The sequence below is a fragment of the Phyllobates terribilis genome, unplaced genomic scaffold (genome assembly GCF_046119375.1).
Source record: "Phyllobates terribilis strain yellow unplaced genomic scaffold, ASM4611937v1 Scaffold_12__6_contigs__length_324123572, whole genome shotgun sequence".
Classification (NCBI taxonomy): domain Eukaryota; kingdom Metazoa; phylum Chordata; class Amphibia; order Anura; family Dendrobatidae; genus Phyllobates; species Phyllobates terribilis.
The window spans coordinates 128,631,297-128,651,546 of NW_027362772.1; the positions used below are offsets into that span (position 1 = coordinate 128,631,297).

General features: G+C 50.0%; 1 protein-coding gene across 3 annotated transcripts in view; it reads right to left on the reverse strand.

Moving 5' to 3' along the window:
- The window catches only part of LOC141172264 (sulfotransferase 2B1-like), a 251,360-nt gene that overhangs the window by 86,502 nt on the left and 144,608 nt on the right, over positions 1–20,250 (reverse strand). The window lies entirely within an intron of this gene.

Below are 20,250 nucleotides of genomic sequence, written 5' to 3' on the forward strand. Positions count from 1 at the left end.
TACTGTGGGTCCAACCCATGGGATCCCTACAGATCCTGAGAATAGGGTTCTAAAGTGCCCTGTATGAATGGAGGATTGGTGGAGCATGTGTAATGTACCAGAGTAGAAGGGCCAGGAGGCTCTATTAGGCCCAGATATAGGTGCCGAGCAGTGGTATGGCTCTTCTGCGGTGATGCAGTTTGGGGTGTCACGGTGCTCCAGACTAGTTCACAGGGTATATCTAGATTATTTAGAGGTAGGTGAGAAGAAGGCAGACCAGACCTTGATATGATTAGTCCAAATGGTTTATTGCATCACAGATCAAGAAATCACTGCTTCTCCAGCATTTAGTTGCAACACTGTTTTTTCATACAGGACCCAGCTGGATGGCAACGGGACTAATATTTTGATATGGGAAAAATATTTGGCCTTGCTGCGATGGGCTCTAAAAATATTGTCTGGTAAGGTACTTAACCTGGCAGACCTTGTATCCTAAGCCTCACCTCTAGACAGGCTTGACTCCCTCTCACCGCCAGCTGCCAACTTCCCCCTGGTCACCATAGTGACCAGACTATAGACGATGTTAATCAGACATCCTCCAATACCGCCCGCTGTACTGCCACCTGCTGGTTTCCAGTGGTATTACAGAGCAACAATTTACATTTAATTTAACAGAATGATACCAGGCAATACATTCAAGCATAAATTATTCCAGAGACTCCTATGAATGCAGAAATGTTTGTAATGGCCCCTTTTGGGTCACTACATACCCCCTTGAAGAAGAACCAAGCTGCCCCCGGCTTGCTTAAGAGGTCTTGGCTAAATATATGATTAGGCATTGTCCTGTAACCAACCAGATGTGTGGTGATGAACACCTGAAGAGAATGCCTCTACCCTATCATAGTGTAACTTTTGGAAATTCCAGTTACTAGTGTTCTAGATGTGTCATGCAGAAGTAGTGCTGTTGCAGACTGTGATATGCAGAAGTAGTGCTGTAGCTTTAAAAGCATTCAGCAACTATTAGCAGTAACACAAGAACATGAGACAGGAAGTGTTGTACTCCAGAAGCATCCAGCAACTAGAGGGGTTAACACAGTCACAGGAGAAGGGTAGTGTTTTTGCAGAGCCCCAGGGGTATTGTGGGGAAGTTGTTTACTGTCTGGCTGGAGCCGAAGAGAAAAGTAGTGTGTGTGTGTGTTCTGCATCTGACAGAAACCCCCTGCAAGTGAAAAGGATTCAAGTCAGTAGTGAAGCTAAGCACAGGTCAAGTAGAGTTCCTGAACTAGCAGTGCAGAGTATTGTCAAGCAGAAAGATAAGGACTGTAAGAAATGGTGTCACAGGGATCATCTCCTTCAGCAAACCTTCCCCCCGTCCTCCATCTCACTGTGCTGTAAAGATTGCTGTGTTCATTAATGTGCCTTTGCATTAGAATTGTGCTGTCCTGTACTACTGGGAAGACTGTGAACTGCTGTGCTACTAGGGAACTTGTACTGTTTGTCACTGGAGCCTGTTGCTCATAAGACTTAACTTGCACTGGCTGTGCGGCTTCTTATTAAATGCTACTGTTCTACCGTTTATGAGGACTCTTGTCAAGTGTGTCTGGTCAGCAAGTGAAACAACCTACGTGTCTGTGCCTGAGGGTCAATACCCCTGTGTGCCTGAAAGAAGCTGCAGCACATGGTCTATGGTCGTCCTGAGTAACGGTTCCACCAGGATTCCAAAGAATTTATGTAACCTGTCTCACCCCTATCTGAACCTAGTGGCGTGAGTGCAACATAGAACTTCACTTGGGTTCTACTCTCCATGCTGCATGTGGCTCCCATATATGCTTAGTGCCACAGACTCATACCCAATTCCCTGACTAGGCTTTGACTAAAGTGTATTTTACTTCCCACTAAAATTAGTGTCCTATGGCAAAGACAAGTCTAGCAGACTCCTCATGTGCTCTTAAGAACACAAGGAGAGTGTGGGCATGGTTATCTCAACCACATAATCAGTTGAACCAATCTACCTTTAGAAGGGTGTTATGATACAGTTACCCTTTCAAGCTCATCAAGTCCTGTAATTACTCTGAATGCTGCATCGCCTTGATAACTTTGTGTGCATATTTGTGCCTGCTTGTGACCTAGTGTGTAAGTCTCATTGATGTGCAACACATATTACCCAAGACACATTATCCGCTGACTCCAGCTTCATTTAAGGAGACCTCTGGTTAAGAGTATATGCAACTTAAGTACATTTCCTAGGATTCTAGCTACATAGTGAAAAAAAACATTACACATCGATCCTCAGAGGCAGGGCTTTTCTGTGGGAGCAGCTCTCTGGAACACTTGAGACATTAAGCACTGGAACCATGGTTTCTTCTTATTTAGGACCTGCAAAGCCTAGCTATTCTACAAAAATTATAGTTAGCAAAGATTCTATATTTTTAAAAGCAATGAGTCTTGTGGTGAAGTGCAATAGATTTTAAAAACCATCACATTGCGGCTCCCAAACGGCAGAAGGAGTCCACACAATGTGCACAAGTACTTGAACAGAATAACTGGGATTAACGTGTACAACCAGAAAGACCATGAACAGGGTGCTTTTCAGTGAAAACAGGATCACAGGGAGCTCAAGTATTCATATGAGTCCTTTCCCGGGCACATGGCTTCAAACTTTACACAACAGTAGGATGAGGTATTTATTGTTGAAGAGGTGACTCTAGACTTTGGGTATAGGGTTTGGAGGAAGAGGAATTTTCTTCTGCTCTTGGGACAACTCATAACTGTGCAGATAAGACAGAAGTCATCCCTCGTTCTCCTTTTGAGACCTTTGCAGAGTGTCCTGAGAATTCTCCACCAGAAGTGGATTTCTTGCAGGTTCAGAGTTTCTAAGCAAAGCAACCTGTTTCTTTGGAGAGACAATATCCTCAATTGAAGTGAAGGCGGAGAAGGGGCAAGAGGTTTCTGTAGAGACCCCGCCCAAACAGTGGTTGTCAATATAGGTATCCTCACCAGGATCTGTGGCAACAAGGACAATTGAAGTGGGTCAGGTTAAGAAGACATCTCGAAGGAAGGCCCCCTTGAAGAAGACAATGGCCCAGTTGGCTCACTTTCTATTGATAGTTGCTGAGGAATGTGCTCTTGCAGGCACTTTTTCAACCAGTTACGGTGAACTTTTTGGGTACTTCGGTCCTCTCGATAAATCAGGTAGACTTCAGGAGAGAGACTGTCCCGAACTACATATGGCTCATGCCCCCATCTGCTATTTAGCCTACAGATCAAGTGTGATTGTTCTTTAGCCACACTTGATCCCTTGACTGCAAAGGCTCGGCACTGGCATGGAGGTCAACGTTTTGCTTCTGTCTTTGTTGGGCCTTTTCAATTCTAGAGTCCACAATTCCTCTGCCATCTTCCAAGGGTCTCTGGTACTCTTTGACCCAATCAGACTGAGGAAGGAGAAGCTCTGAGTCTGGTCCACAGATGTCGAAAGCAATGTCAGCGGGCAAGTGTCCATGCCTCCCAAACATCAGATAGTAAGGAGTGTATCCGGTGGGACAGTGCGTGATATTATTGTGGAGATACACCAGTTGCGGCAGAAGTCTTGGCCAGTCCATTCGCTGGTGTGTGGGAACCACCTTGATCATGCTAATTAGGGTTTGGTTCATCTTCTCGCACAGACCATTTCCCTGCAGATGATAGACTGTAGTTCTCAGCTTTTAATTATATAGTGCACACAGCTCCTGAAACAATTGAGACTCGAAGGCCAACCCTTGATCTGTAAGAATCTTTCATAGGATAAGATGAAACTTTTCCACAAGGCAGCCGCGGAGATCTTGGCGGTAAGGTCTTTCCCGGGGACGGCCACCACAAACTTTATGTAGTGGTCAATGACCGTCAGAGCATACGTGTACTCAGACCGACTAGTCTCCAGTTTGACATGGTCAATGGCTACCAGCTACAAGGGGCTCTTTGCCACAATGGGATGAAGAGGAGCATGCTGATTATGCCTTTCACCCCTGGTCACAGCACAGGTGAGGCACTCTTTACACCAAGCCTCAATGTCAGCTCTCATGTTGATTCAATAGAACCGTCGCCTGATAGTGACCTTTGTCTTTTGGATCCTAAAATGACTAGATTGGTTATGATACATGTCCAGAACCATTTTGGTGTCTCTTCTAGGGACTACCAATTGGAAAATTCTCTCATAAGTTACTGGATTCAAGGTTCTTCTATGCTATAGGCCCTGTTGGAGGAAGAGACGTTTTCTCTGTCGCCAGAGACGTCCCAGCTTTGCATCATCTCCCTTCCTTCGGCTTCTTTCTGGCACCCGCCCACTGGAAAAGTAATTCAGTAGTTCTCTAATGATTCTGCTCTCAGCCTGGAGATTCTTCGAGAGCTCTTTTTCTATGGGAGGCAGAAGATCGTCTGGCTGGGAAGCACTAATAGTCCTATGAATCTGCTGTCTGATCTGCAGGGTTTCCTGCCGGGCAAACCGGGTATAAAAAGCGGGTATCTCCACATCTTCCCACAGATCGTCCGGGGATTTGAGTTCTGTTTGACCTGGCAGCCTGGACAAGGCATCAGCATTATCATTGGCCTTGCCGGCCCAGTATCTTATACCAAAGCTGAAGTTGGCCAATCGAGAGGCCCATCTCTGCTCCAGAGCTCCCAGATGGGCTGAATTCTGATGCGCCAATGGGTTGTTATCTGTGTATATAATGAAGGGTGTGATACAGCCAGATAGTCCTTAAATTTTTCAGTTACTGCCCATACCAGGGCCAGGAATTCCAGCTTGAAGGAGCTATGATTCTGATCATTTTGCTCAGGTTCTCTAAGTGAACGACTGGCATAGGCAATAACCCTTTCAGTTCTGGCCTGCATCTGAGAAAGCATTGCTCCTAAGCCTTTTTTGCTGGCATCCATGTATAGGTTAAAGGGTAAACTGTAATCAGGATGTGAGGGTGGTGAGGATGACATCCCACTCCTCTAAAATTTCTGTTGGTTGAATGTATTTTACATCCATGTTACTGCTATGTATATAATGGTTATTTCCCTATGGGCTGCAGTGTTGACCGGAGGCCACAAGATGTCACTCTCTTTTCACTCTGGTATAGAATGAAGGTGAAATCTGCCCAGATACAAGACAAGATACAGACATCAGGCATAGGGAAAATATATATTCTTGTACCATGTTAGCCAGTAGATAAAAAAATATTTAGATTTGAGAGTCCTCAGTGGTTGATTCCTTTTAATGGCTAACTAAAAAACAAATTTCAAGCTTTTAAGACTACTCAGATCTCTTCATCAGGCTGGTAAAACACAAATTCTGAAGAGTCACATATTTATACACAATAAGACACAAACATAATGCAATAGATAATACAGGTGATGAAAAGCAGAGTTATTATGGAAGAGATAAACAGTTCTGGCTATAAATATTTTAGCAGTTAAAAGACATCAGGCACAAAGACATTAGACATCAGGCACAAAGCCAGTGTGAGGGTTAACTAGGTACAGCCAATAGTGGGAGGGAGTTCTGTGATTCCTGGGAGAAGGGATCCATTTTAGTCAATCTAGAAGAGTAAGAGAGAAGGAAGACAGATTGTTTCTTGTGTGGAACTACAAGGCTCATGAGGAAAAGGACCTAGTTACAGAGGCAGCAGAACAACACAGGCAAGTGGGGAACCCTGTAGGAGAAAAGCTTAGAAGTCCAGGGAGCATACTTTCCAGTGAGAAAGGGGACCTTGGATGAGATAGCGTCCTGCTGTGGGTACTGAAGCGTACTGTCAGCGAGAAAGGGACCTTGGGATGAGATAGCGTCCTGCTGTGGGTACTGAAGCTTTCTGTCCAGCAAGTAAGGGACCTTGGGACAAGGCATCACCCTGCTGTGGGAACTGAAACAGGGAGCACATCTCTACGAGCGGCCCCTGGGACTGATATAAGCAAGGACACAGGGGGTCAGGGCATAGCGACCCATGTGGACCCTTATAACTCTACCCCTAAGGAAAATGTAGGCATTTAAGATCTCTCCTCACTACTGTGCCGTACCTGTTGCCAGAAACAAAGTGCAGACTGTAAGTCTGAGAATGGAGCCTGTGTACTGTGTGGGAAGTGATGAAGAATGCATAACCTGTGACTCTATGTTCACCCGTTTGACTGTGCATATAAAGAACACCGTTTATAACAGCTGGTTTGGCTTCTTGACTGAGAGAGTTAAACGAGACAGTTCAGCACCCAGCGCATTAACAGGGATAGTGGAGATCTCAGATCTCGAAACATCATCGCACATGCAACCCCACAGTACACCATTTCCTGTAGCGGGCCGAGGTGTCAAAGAAGCGATACTCGCCCATGGCTACCACCCTGAGCCCCTTTACATGGATACCCTGGCACCGGTGGCTCAGTCAGCTTCTCTTTCAGGAACTGGAATACAGCTTCTCTGTCAGCAGTCCAATCCACCAGGAGTCTGGCCTTCTGGCAGCCTTTGGGCTACCCCTTTAGGAGCTCTTGGAGTGGACCCGCTATCTGGGAAAATTTCGGGATAAATCTCCTATACTAACTGGCAAATCGAAGGAAACTCTTTACTTCCTTGACTGTGGTAGGAGCAGGCCAGTCTCTCACTGTAGCTATTTTTTCTGGGTCCAGCTGGACTCCCTCAGCACTCACAATGTGGCCCAAATACTTCACTTGAGGCTTGAGGAGGAAGCACTTGGAAGGTTTTATCTGCAACCCATGTTGGGCCAGGGTCTGGAACACTTCCACCAAACGTTGCAGAAGGTTGTGAAGGAGTACACTATTATATCGTCCAGTTATAGAAGAACTGTTTCAAATTTCCGGTGTCCAAGACATCTCTCCATCAGTCTCTGAAACGTCTCTGGGGCAGGGTATTACACAGCCCAAATGGCATATGAATTTAATTGAATTCAAAGAGGCCCATTGGTGTTGTGAAGGCAGTTTTCTCTTTGTCTTCAGGTACCATAGGAACTTGCCAGTAGCCGCTTGTCAAGTCTATAGTGGAGAAATTGTCCGCGGCCCCTAAAGCTGTGAGAGATTCCTCTATCCGAGGCAAGGGATAGGCATCTTTATGTGTGATATTGTTGATTTTGCTATAGTCCATGCAGAACCATATGGTCCCATCATTCTTCTTCACTAGAACAAAGGGGGCAACCCAAGGACTGTGGCTATCCCTGATCACATTTGCTGTCTTCATGTCCTGGACGATTTTCTTCACCTACTGGTACATGGCAGGGGGCACCGACCTGTACCTTTCCTTGATGGGGAGATTGTCGCCTGTCAGGATGGTATGCTGGATTACACTGGTTTGCCCATAGTCCACGGGGTCTTGGCTGAAGGCTTGTTGGTGCTGTCTGGCTACCTCTACTACTCCTTGGATTTGTTCATCTGGACTAGTATCATCACCAACGTTCAATGTGGCCCACCAGGGCAGCGAGGCAGGATCTTCAGCTGCATTCTCAGCTGAGGTTGCTTGTTGTGAAGCCATAAAAGAGGTTTCCACTAGATCTTCTGGATGTACATTATACAGGCTCGCTATTAGTGATGAGTAGTGTTGAGCGATACCTTCCGATATCAGGAAATATTGGATTGGATTGGATCGGGCCGATACCCAAAAAGTATCGGATATCGCCAATTCCGATACCGGAAACCAATGCAAGTCAATGGGACACAAATATCGGAATGAAAATAAACCCTTTCTTTCCTTGTAGGTTAATTCTACATGAAGGAAAACAACTAACAATAATGTAGAATGTATTGGGGGAGGTGGTTGCCCAAATCGATGGGAACAGTGCTCACAGTGAAACATGAAAAGCCGGCAATTCAGCAACGGCATACACCGGTACCCGACAATTTATAACAGAAAGAATAGAGCTTCACACATAGATTAGATAGATAGAAACATGTCAGTCACATATATATGAAGGACAGTGACAGTGTTGCTTACTGTACTTGTCATTTAGTGTAAAGGATTTATTAAAAAAAATAACAGTGTTTTCATTCACCGTCTCTTTAAAAAAGCCGGCCGGCAATTCAGCAGCGGTACCCGACAATTTATAACAGAAAGAATAGAGAATCACACATAGATTAGATAGATAAAAATATGTCAGTCACATATATAATAAGTACAGTGTCAGTGTTGCTTACTGTACTTGTCATTTAGTGTAAAGGATTTATTTAAAAAAACATTAGTGTTTTCATGCACCGTCTCTTTAAAAAAGCCGGCCGGCAATTCAGCAGCGGTACCCGACAATTTATAACAGAAAGAATAGAGCATCACACATAGATTAGATAGATAGAAACATGTCAGTCACATATATAAGAAGTACAGTGATAGTGTTGATTACTGTACTTGTCATTTAGTGTTAAAATAAAGGATTTATTAAAAAAAAAATTGGCGTGGGGTTCCCCGTAATTTTAGTCTCTAGCGGAGGTTAAGCAGACGGCTGGGTCAGATGTTTGAAGCCTGGGAAGGGGGTATTACCCACGGAGCTCCCCAGGCTACTAATATCAGCCCTCAGCTGAATACCTAGCCTTTATTAGCTATTAAAATGGGGGACCCCCCAAAAAAAATGACGTGGGGTTCCCCCTATTTTAGTAGCTAGCAAAGGCTAGGCAGACAGCTGGGGGCTGATATTAATAGACCAGGAAGGGTGCCATGAATATTGGCCCCCTCCCAGGCTAGAAACACCAGCGGTCAGCCGCCCCAGAAATGGCGCATCCATAGGATGCGCCAATTCTGGCACTTAGCCTCGCTCTTCCCACTGCCCTGTAGCGGTGGCAGTGCGGTAATAGGGCTGGGGTTCATGTCAGCTTATAATGCCAGCTGACATCAAGCCCAGGTTAGTAATGGAGAGGCGTCTATAAGACACCCCCATTACTAACCCCATAGTCAAAGTTAAAAAAAAAAACACAAACACACAGAATAAAATCCTTTAATTGAAATAAACACACAATTCTTTATTGTTCTAAATTAAACCATACTTACCATCACGCCCATTCCAGCTGAAGCCAACGATCTCCTGCAATAAAAGAAAAATAAGAAAGCAGCATCATCCTTACCTTTCCATGGTTCCCAGGACAGCTTCAGCTCTGCTACATCCAGATGACAGGCTGGACCGCAGCAGAACGCTGCCATCCAGCCTGTCATCCCGCAGACACTGAGAAGTGCAGGCATGCTTGCGCTCCTCAGTGTCTGGCTGTGACAGCATCCAGATGAGCCGACAATGAACTCAGCTCACCTCATGCACGTCACTGACAGTGTGGGAGAATTCTCCTGCGCATGCGGTGAGCGTGAGAGACTCGGCTCATCTGGATGCCGTCACAGCCTGACACTGAGGAGCGCAAGCATGCCTGCTCTTCTCAGTGTCTGCGGGATGACAGGCTGGATGGCAGCTTTCTGCTGTGGTCCAGCCTGTCATCTCGATGTAGCAGAGCTGAAGCTGTCCTGGGAACCATGGAAAGGTAAGGATGATGTTGGTTTATTATTTTTCTTTTATTGCAGGAGATCGTTGGCTTCAGCTGGAATGGGCATGATGGTAAGTATGGTTTAATTTAGAACAATAAAGAATTGTGTGTTTATTTCAATTAAAGGACTTTATTCTGGGTGTTGTGTTTTTTTTAAATACTTTACTAGAAATTCATGGCGGTCATGTCTAATATTGGCGTGACCCCATGAATTTCGGGCTTAGGGCCAGCTGATAATGCCAAGCTGGCCCTAACCCCTTTATTACCCAGTGAGCCACCGCACCAGGGCCCTGGATGAGTTGGGTACAGCGCCAGAAGATGGCGCTTCTATGAACGCTCCATTTTCCGGGGTGGCTGCGGACTGCATGTAACGGGTCTGGGAGGTGGAACCTCTGTGCAACTATACAAGGGGGCAGTCCATGTAAGGAAGCGGGTGGCTCCCAGGGAAGATGGGCAGGTAGTCACGGCAAGTGACAGGGACAGTCTCTGGGTAAAAGGACGGGTACTCACGGCAAGTGACAGGGACAGTCTCTGGGTAGAAGGACAGCAGACAGGTGGCTGGTGAGCGCTCCCAGGTGAGCGGGCGAGAGTCTCTGGACGGGCAGGTGGTCACGGCAAGTGACGGCAGAGCCTCCAGGTAGGCTAGCAGACAGGTAGCAGGTGAGCGCTCCCAGGTGAGCAGGCAAGAGTCTCTGGACAGGCAGGTGGTCACGGCAAGTGACGGCAGAGCCTCCAGGTAGGCTAGCAGACAGGTAGCAGATGAGCGCTCCCAGGTGAGCAGGCGAGGGTCTCTGGACAGGCAGGTGGTCACGGCAAGTGACGGCGGAGCCTCCAGGTAGGCTAGCAGGCAGGTAGCAGATGAGCGCTCCCAGGTGAGCGAGCAGGCTGGTCCATAGACAGACTGACAGGAGTAGGAAAGCAGACCGTCGGACCGCAGGCTTGCAAGTAGGTAAACGGATATCAGGCAGGTATCAAGCAGGAATCAGGCAGGTAGCTGGCAGGTAACAGGCAGGAATCCGGCAGGTGACTGGCAGGTAACAAGCAGGAATCTGGCTGGTGACTGGCTGGTAACTGGTAACGGGACCTGAGGGCTGAAGCAGAGTGAAGGCTTTGCAACAACATTGCTCGGGCACCTCCATTTTGGAGGAGGTGCCTTAAATATGGGAGGTCCTCCGGCAATTGGCCGGGGACTCCTTAGGACGGCGCGCGCGGTCCCTTTAAGAGAGGGGGAGCGCGCGCGCGCCCTAGGCACACTGCCGGGGAAGAAGCGCATGCCGGAAGCAGCGGGGAGAGTAGCGCTGGAGGACGCCGCGCCAGGAGCGGGGAGGTGAGAGGGACGGTGTCTCTGCCTAGTACGGTGCAGAGACGCCCATGCTACAGTACCCCCCCTTTAGGCCCCCTCTTTTTTTGGCCAGAAAGAAATTTTTCAAGGAGAAGCGGGGCGTTGATGTTCTCCCTGGGTTCCCAAGTTCTCTCCTCAGGACCAAACCCCTTCCAATCTACCAGAAAAAAGGTCTTTCCTCTTACCCTCTTGGAGGCCAGAATACTCTCTACCTCAAAGACGTCATCAGCGGAAACCGGAGCAGGAGGGGCACCTGGATTATTGGAAAAAGAGTTAAAGACAACGGGTTTGAGGAGAGATACGTGGAAGGAGTTGGGAATCCGTAGGGTGGCCGGGAGTTTTAATTTGTAGGCCACAGGGTTAATTTGCCTGAGGACTTCGAAGGGACCGATGAATCGAGGGCCCAACTTGAAGGAGGGTACCTTGAGCCGCACATGTTTGGACGAGAGCCAAACCTTGTCTCCCGGACGGAATTGAGGCGGATCCAGACGTCTCTTATCAGCATATCTCTTCATCCGCTCAGAGGACAGAAGAAGAGCGGACCTGGTACTCTCCCAAATAGTAGAAAATTCGCTGACAAGAGACTCCGCAGCAGGGTTGTCCACAGAAACGGAGACAGGGAGCGGAATCCGGAGGTGCTGGCCATAGACAATAAAGAACGGGGACTTGGAAGAGGATTCGCTCTCGTGGTTATTATAAGAGAACTCGGCCCAAGGAAGGAGGTCCACCCAATCAGAATGGTGGGCATTAACAAAGTGCCGGAGATAGCTGGTAAGGATCTGATTGATCCGCTCCACTTGACCATTGGACTGAGGGTGGTAAGCGGAGGAGAAGTCCAGGGTGACGTCCAGCAGTTTACATGTGGCTCTCCAGAAGCGTGAGGTAAACTGAACCCCTCGATCCGACACGATGTGGAGGGGTAGGCCATGGAGACGGAAGATATGGCGAATAAAGTCCTTAGCGAGCTCAGGTGCAGACGGAAGACCAGGCAGGGGAATGAAGTGGGCCATTTAAGAGAAGCGGTCCGCGACCACCCAAATGACAGTACACCCGGCAGAGACAGGAAGATCGGTAATGAAGTCCATAGCGATGTGTTGCCATGGGGCAACAGGTATGGGAAGCGGCAGGAGATGACCAGCTGGTAAGTGTCTGGGAATTTTGTTGCGGCCACAAGATGAACAGGCAGAGACGAAGTCTACCACATCCTTACGCAGGGTAGACCACCAGTAATGCCGGGAAATGAGTAGGAAGGTCTTCTTTTGGCCGGCATGGCCAGCTAGTTTAGAAGAATGACCCCAGCGAAGAACCCTCTCACGGTATGGAGGCGCCACGAACGTCTTGCCGGGTGGAAGACGAGTGAAATCCAAGGGGGCCACATTCATCACCTTGGAGGGGTCGATAATGTGCATAGGCTCCTCCTCTTGGTCGGAGGACAGGAAGGATCGGGACAAGGCATCAGCTTTGACATTTTTGTCCGCCGGGCGGAAATGAAGGATGAAATCGAAGCGGGCAAAGAACAAAGACCACCGGGCTTGACGTGGATTAAGTCTCTGGGCATCTTGGAGATATGCCAGGTTCTTGTGATCCGTATAGATGATCACCGGGTATAGAGCCCCTTCAAGCAGGTAACACCACTCCTCCAGCGCCAATTTAACGGCAAGCAGTTCTCGGTCTCCTATGGAGTAATTGCGCTCAGAGGAGGAGAAGATTTTAGAGAAAAAGCCGCAGGTTACCATTCTCCCGGAGGAAGACTTCTGGGTGAGCACCGCTCCGGCTCCAGAGGAGGAGGCATCAACCTCCAGGTAGAACTGTTTGTTGCAGTCCGGACGGTGCAGCACAGGGGCAGAGGAGAAGGCTTGTTTCAGGGAAAGGAAGGCCTCCTCAGCTTCGGATGACCATACCTTGGGATTTGCTCCCTTACGGGTGAGCGCAGATATGGGCGCAGTCCGTGACGAGAAGTGAGGAATGAAGAGACGATAGTAATTAGCGAAGCCCAGGAATCGCTGAATCGCCTTCAAGCCCTCCGGACGGGGCCACTTTAGGACAGCAGAGAGCTTCTCGGGATCCATTCGCAAGCCTGTCTGGGAGATAACATAGCCCAAGAAAGGAAGAGAGGTCTGCTCAAAAAGGCACTTCTCGTATTTAGCATAGAGGTGGTTCTGCCTGAGCCTAAGCAGGACCTGACGAACATCCCTCCGGTGTGTGGGAAGATCCGGAGAGAAGACCAAGATGTCGTCCAGGTATACCACCACGCAGGAGTAAAGAAGGTCACGGAAGATGTCGTTGACCAGTTCTTGGAAGACGGCGGGAGCATTGCAGAGACCGAAGGGCATCACACGGTACTCATAGTGTCCGTCCCGGGTATTAAATGCTGTTTTCCACTCATCACCCTGACGGATACGGACCAGGTTATAAGCTCCACGTAGATCCAGCTTGGAGAAGATCCTGGCGCCTTTAAGACGATCAAATAACTCAGAGATGAGCGGAAGGGGGTATTTATTTTTAACCGTGATCTGATTGAGTCCTCTATAGTCAATACAGGGGCGTAGCGAGCCGTCTTTCTTTTTGACAAAGAAGAATCCGGCTCCAGCCGGGGAGGTAGATTTCCGGATAAATCCCCTAGCCAGATTCTCTTCAATGTACTCAGACATGGCCCGGGTCTCGGCTGCAGACAACGGGTAGATACGCCCACGGGGAGGAGTGGTGCCAGGTACCAGGTCGATCGGGCAGTCATATGGCCTATGGGGTGGCAACGTCTCTGCTTCCTTCTTACCGAAGACGTCCGCATAGGGCCAGTAAGGAGCCGGGAGACCTGGTAAATTAGCTGGAGTAGGCGGAGGGAGAACTGGGCGGACCGGAACCAGGCAGGTCCTATGGCAGTCTGGACCCCATCGGAGTACTTCACCGGATCGCCAGTTCAATACGGGTTCGTGTGTCTGGAGCCAAGGTAGACCTAGCAACAGGGAGTGAGAAAGTCCGGACAACACATGGAATGAGATTTCCTCAGAGTGCAGCATTCCCACCTGCAGGGTTATGGGTTCAGTGACGAGCAGGATGGTCTCCGAGAGAAGCCTTCCATCCACGGAGGCGACTAATAATGGTTCAGCCAGGGACTTGGTGGGAATACGGTATCTCTCTACCAGAGACTGGGAGATGAGGTTTCCAGCAGCTCCAGAATCCAGGTGGGAAAGTTCAAAGTGACGGTTTTCTCCCCAAGCAATAGAGACCGGTAAAGTCAGAGACGGAGAGGGCTTACTTTTGTCTAGGACGACCTCTCCGAGCGGTCCTAGACACTGGCGTTTCCCGGCTTCTCCGGGCAGGAACGGATGAAGTGCTCCATACTGCCACAATAGAAACAGCTTCCCTCGGCTCGGCGAGATTCTTGGCGAGATTTGACCATCTTGGTCAGGTCGATCTGCATAGGTTCAGGCGAGGGCGCCCGCGGAGTGACTGATTGAGAGGCAGGTCTCAGGGAAGTAGGAGCAGAGCAAGAAAAGTCTTTCTCCCAGGTAGTCTCTTTGGCACGTTCTTGGAACCGGATGCCAATCCGGGTAGCTAGTGACACCAGGTCATCCAGAGTGGTAGGAATGTCCCGACCAGCTAACTCGTCCTTAATCCGACCGGAAAGACCCTCCCAGAAGACGGACACCAGAGCCTCATTTTCCCAGGCAAGCTCAGAAGCGAGGGTGCGGAACCGTATGGCATATTGGCCCACGGTGAGACTCCCTTGGCGGAGACGTAGCAGTGAGGAGGCAGAAGAGGTTTTCCGTCCAGGTTCATCGAAGACTTTCCGGAAAGCAGCGAGGAAAGACGGCAGGTCAGACACCAGGGGATCCCCTCTCTCCCACAGGGGATTTAGCCATGCCAGTGCCTCCCCAGTAAGATGGGACATGATGAAGGCCACCTTGGCTCGGTCGGAGATGAACTGGTATGCCAATAGCTCAAAGTGCAGGGTGCACTGGTTTATGAAACGCCGAGCTAAAGTAGGTTCGCCGGCAAAGCGTGGAGGTGCCAGAAGCCGAGGTCCATAGTCGGGTACCATGAAGGGACTGGATTGCGGTACCGCAGGAATGGGCATGGCTGGACCAGAGGTAGACATAGACAAGTCACACAATGCGCCTAGACGAGAGTTAACGGACCGTAGATAGGACAGTACCACCTCCTGCTGAGTTTTCTGACGTAAGACTTCCTGGTGCAGATCGGAGATCTGGGGGCCACCGGGTTCCATGGCCCGAGCAAACTGTAACGGTTCTGGGAGGTGGAACCTCTGTGCAACTATACAAGGGGGCAGTCCATGTAAGGAAGCGGGTGGCTCCCAGGGAAGACGGGCAGGTAGTCACGGCAAGTGACAGGGACAGTCTCTGGGTAGAAGGGCAGGTAGTCACGGCATGTGACAGGGACAGTCTCTGGGTAGAAGGACAGCAGACAGGTGGCTGGTGAGCGCTCCCAGGTGAGCGGGCGAGAGTCTCTGGACGGGCAGGTGGTCACGGCAAGTGATGGCAGAGCCTCCAGGTAGGCTAGCAGACAGGTAGCAGATGAGCGCTCCCAGGTGAGCAGGCGAGGGTCTCTGGACAGGCAGGTGGTCACGGCAAGTGACGGCGGAGCCTCCAGGTAGGCTAGCAGGCAGGTAGCAGATGAGCGCTCCCAGGTGAGCGAGCAGGCTGGTCCATAGACAGACTGACAGGAGTAGGAAAGCAGACCGTCGGACCGCAGGCTTGCAAGCAGGTAAACGGATATCAGGCAGGTATCAAGCAGGAATCAGGCAGGTAACTGGCAGGTAACAGGCAGGAATCTGGCAGGTGACTGGCAGGTAACAAGCAGGAATCTGGCAGGTGACTGGCTGGTAACTGGTAACGGGACCTGAGGGCTGAAGCAGAGTGAAGGCTTTGCAACAACATTGCTCGGGCACCTCCATTTTGGAGGAGGTGCCTTAAATATGGGAGGTCCTCCGGCAATTGGCCGGGGACTCCTTAGGACGGCGCGCGCGGTCCCTTTAAGAGAGGGGGAGCGCGCGCGCGCCCTAGGCACACTGCCGGGGAAGGAGCGCGTGCCGGAAGTAGCGGGGAGAGAAGCGCTGGAGGACGCCGTGCCAGGAGCGGGGAGGTGAGAGGGACGGCGTCTCTGCCTAGTACGGTGCAGAGACGCCGATGCTACACTGCAATTTTCAGCGGGGGGGCCCAGAAAGCTTGGGCCTCCCTGCACTGCAGATTCCAGCCCCCAGCTGCCTAGTTGTACCTGGCTGGACACAAAAATAGGGCGAAGCCCCACGTGTTTTTTTTTTAAATTATTTCATGAAATTCATGAAATAATTAAGAAAAAAAGGGCTTCCCTATATTGTTGTGTCCAACCAGGTACAAATAGGCAGCTGGTGGTTGGGGGCAGCCCGTTCCTGCCTGCTGTACCTGGCTGGACACAAATATAGTGCGAAGCCCCACGTCAATTTTTTTTTGCAATGCAGTCAAGCATGAACTCACATGAACCCTCTGAGGGCACCGCGGCTACTTCAAATGAACAGCTGATCGGCATCAGCGGATACCTCAGCTGTTCATTTGAAATAACCGGCGGGAAAGCGCAGCACAGAACGGGAAAGCCGGTGGTGAAGTCTTTTCACTGCCGGCTTCCCCACCCGGGTCCCTCGCTCCCCGCTACTTGGTGCTGCGCTCCCCGCCCGGTCCTAACTTACGATCAGGATGGGGGGAGCGGAGGATCGGGGTGGGAGGCTGCGGGGAAGCAGTATGGGGCTGTGTGATTATTTAAAAGCCGGCGGCTTTTTACCGCCCGCCGGCTTTTAAACAATCAGGAGAATTCTCTCACGCTGGGATGGCATTCTGATGACAGGCTGGATCGCAGCTGAGCGCTGCCATCCAGCTTGTCATCCTTCAGAGACACTGCAGAGCGCAGGCATTATGGTAACTTCCGATTCCGGTATGCGGTATTCTAAAAGTATCGGAATTAAGTATCGGAATCCCGATACCACGAATATCGGCCGATACCCGATATTTCAGTATCGGAATCCTCAACATTAGTGATGAACGAGCATACTCGCAAGTACTCGGTACTCGCCCGAGCAACACAGTACTCGAGATGCTCGGAGCTCGCCGAGTACTTATGAGATGCTTGGGCGGATGCTCGGGTCCCCTCTCTGCATGTTTGGCGCTGTTTAGAGCACCAATCAACATGAAGGGATTGCCTGCCACTCATTGTAATGCCGCAGCCATGTTGGTTGTGGCATTACAGTGATTGGCTGGCCGCACAGCGTCATCAGGTCTATATCAGACCTGGCGCCGGTGTGCTCGTCACAGTCACTCCAGAATCAGGCAGATTAGGGAGAGGTGCTGCTGAGCTAGGGAGAGATTTGCTTGTGTATTAGGTATTGTAGTGTAGGGAGAAAACACGTACATTACACATATCCATCTCAACAAACAGTCCTTCTGAGGACTAATCCATCTGAAGAGATATCAGGCAGGCAGTGTATATAGGCAGGCAGGCAGGGTATATAGCAGACTACAGTACATATAGCACAATATGCTCCATTCCAGTTCTGCCTTCTGCTGCTGTTAGATATTTCTAGACAAAGGCCCAGGTCTCAGGAGCCAGGAATAATTTTTTTTGGATCTTAATCCTCATTATTTGCTTAAAAAGCAATCCAGAGAACAATGTTTTTCTGCGCCATTTGCTTGTTGGCACTGAAAAATACAGCCAGGTCCTTTCCATATTACAGCGCTAAAAATCCAGGCATTTAAAACTGTGTTTTCTCCGTCACATGGATCACATATACGTTTACGAAAATACTGCCATTTCTGACCTCCATTAAAAATTTGTTTCAGTGTGTCAGTGAAGCAAGTGACACCAGATTGCTATTCAAAATAGTTACCTACAGGCCAGATATTTAAAACTGTGTTTTCTCCGTCACAGGGATCACATATACGTTTTCAGAAAATACTGACATTTTTGGCCTCCATTCAAATTTGTTTTTCACTGTGTCAGCGAGGTTTTCGACACTGGTTTGCTGTTCAAAATAGTTACCTACAGGACAGGTATTTAAAACTGTGTTTTCTCCGTCACACGGATCACATATACGTTTTCAGAAAATAATGCCATTTCTAACCTCCTTTAAAAATTAGTTTCAGTGGGTCAGTAAAGCAATTGACACCAGTTTGCTGTTCAAAATAGTTACCTACAGGCCAGGTATTTAAAACTACGGTTTCTCCGTCACACGAATCACATATAAGTTCGCTCAAAATTCAGTCATTTGTAGTGAGCGTGGAAGATATTCTCCTCCATTTAAAATGGGCAAGGCATGTGGCAAGGGACGGGGAACTGGACGTGATGGTGATGGTGCATGCAGAGGCCGAGGCCAAGGCCGTGGGCAAGCTGAAATTGTGCCACAACAAACACCCACATCTTCTCGCTGGACCTTCCTGTCCCAATTCCTAGGGGACCGCAGCACACCGCTATTGAACCCAGAGCAGTGTCAAAAGGATTTTGGTTGTATAGCGGATAATGCTTCCAGTCACTTAGCCACCACCACCACCACCACCCTATCTTTCACACGGTCAAGTCTCAGTAGCCGTGAGTCTGGACCGCATATTCCTCACCCTGATCCTCCTTCCTCCCACCATGCCGAGTGCCCGGAGACAAATGATCCCACACTTGGATACTCTGAAGAGCTGTTCACTTTTCCATTTATAGATTTGGGCCTCTTGTCCGTCCACTTGAAGCAAGGCAAAAGGAGATCGCATGCAGCGATGCCCAAATATTTGAGCAGCCAGTGTCACACGAAGGCAATGGTGGGAAAGTGTCACAAGAGGTTATAGCATCGGCGTCTCTGCCCCGTGGCAGGCAGAGACGCCGTCTCCATTACCGCCGCGCTCCTGGTCCGGTGTCTTCAGGCCTCCCTGCTGCTGTTGCATGCAACTTCCCGGGAACTGTGCTTAGGGCGCGTGCACGCTCCCTCCCTTTTAAAGGGGCCGCGTGCGCTATCCTTAAAAGTCCCCGGTCAATGGCCAGAGGACTTTCTCTATTTAAAGCACCTCCTCCAATATGGAGGTGCCTGTGCAAGGTTGTTGCTCTGTGATTCTTACTGTTGCTTCAGCCCTCAGGTCCCTCAGCCAGTCAGTCCTATCCACCAGTCTGTTCTTCAGTCCAGCCCGCCAGTCTGACTACTTTCCAGCCCGACAGTCTGTCTACAGTCCAGTCTGCCAGTCTGTCTATGGGCTCTGCCCATCTGCTTACCTGGAAGCAACTGTTACCTGCTGTGCCCGCCAGTCTGCTTACCTGGAAGCACCTGCCTTTTACCTGCCGTGCCCGCCAGCCTGCTTACCTGGAAGCTCCCGCCAGTTACCCATAGTAATCGCCAGCCTGCCTCCCTGGAGCAGCCAAATCTGCCTGCTTGTCTACCCGGACCACCTGTCAGCCTGCCTGCCGTGCTCACCTGCTGTACCAGTCAGTTCCTGCCATCTGACCCGTGGGAGTCACCTGCTCTCATACAAGGTCGGTCCCAGAGAGGCACATGGTCCCCCTGCTCGTTCCCTCCCTAGTTCACGGAGTCGATTGAGCCGCCATGCAACCTTGGTCAGGCCGAGTAGGTACTTAGTTACGCCCCTTTGGTCTCTCCTTGCACCGCAGCACAGAGGTTCCACCACCAGGATGTGTAACAGTTTGCACAGGCCATGTAACCTGGTGGACCCCAGGCTCCTTCGCTCTCTGACCTATACCAGGAGGTCTCACGTCAGAGGTCCGAACAGGAGACTATCTTGTCCTACCTGCGGACTGTCAACTCCCGCCTGGACACGCTGTCCACCTCGTCTGTGTCTGCCTCCAGCCGAGCGGCACCCACTCCGGCGGCACCTCAACCCACTGGCGCTATGGCACCCAGCTCCAGACCCTGGCTCTCTGCACCCCCATGTTTTGGTGGTGACCCCATCTTATGTTGGGGCTTCCTGAACCAGTGCACACTGTACTTTGAACTCCTGCCACATCAGTTCCCCTCCGACCGGGCCAAGGTGGCGCTCATCATGTCTCACCTCACCGGGCCTTGGCATGGCTTAACCCTCTGAATGAAAGAGGGGACCCCCTGGTGTCTGATCTTTTGGCCTTTCTCACTGCCTTCCGGAAGGTTTTCGATGAGACCGGACAAAAATCTTCTACTGTCTCCTCACTTCTCCGCCTCCGCCAAGGGAGTCTCGCCGTGGGCCAATATGCCATACGTTTCCGAACCCTCACATCTGAGCTTGCCTGGAACAACGAGGCCATGGTATCCACCTTCTGGGAGAGTCTTTTCGGACGGATCAAGGATGAGCTAGCCGGTCCTGACATTCCTACCACTACGTGTTAAGGAGACTACTCGGGAGAGAAGATTTTGGCGTCTCGCTCCTGTATTCCAAAGCCCATGATAGGCAAAAGTAAATCCTCCCATCCTTGACTCTATCTGTTTCTATTTCCTGTGGCGAGACCCGCTTCTT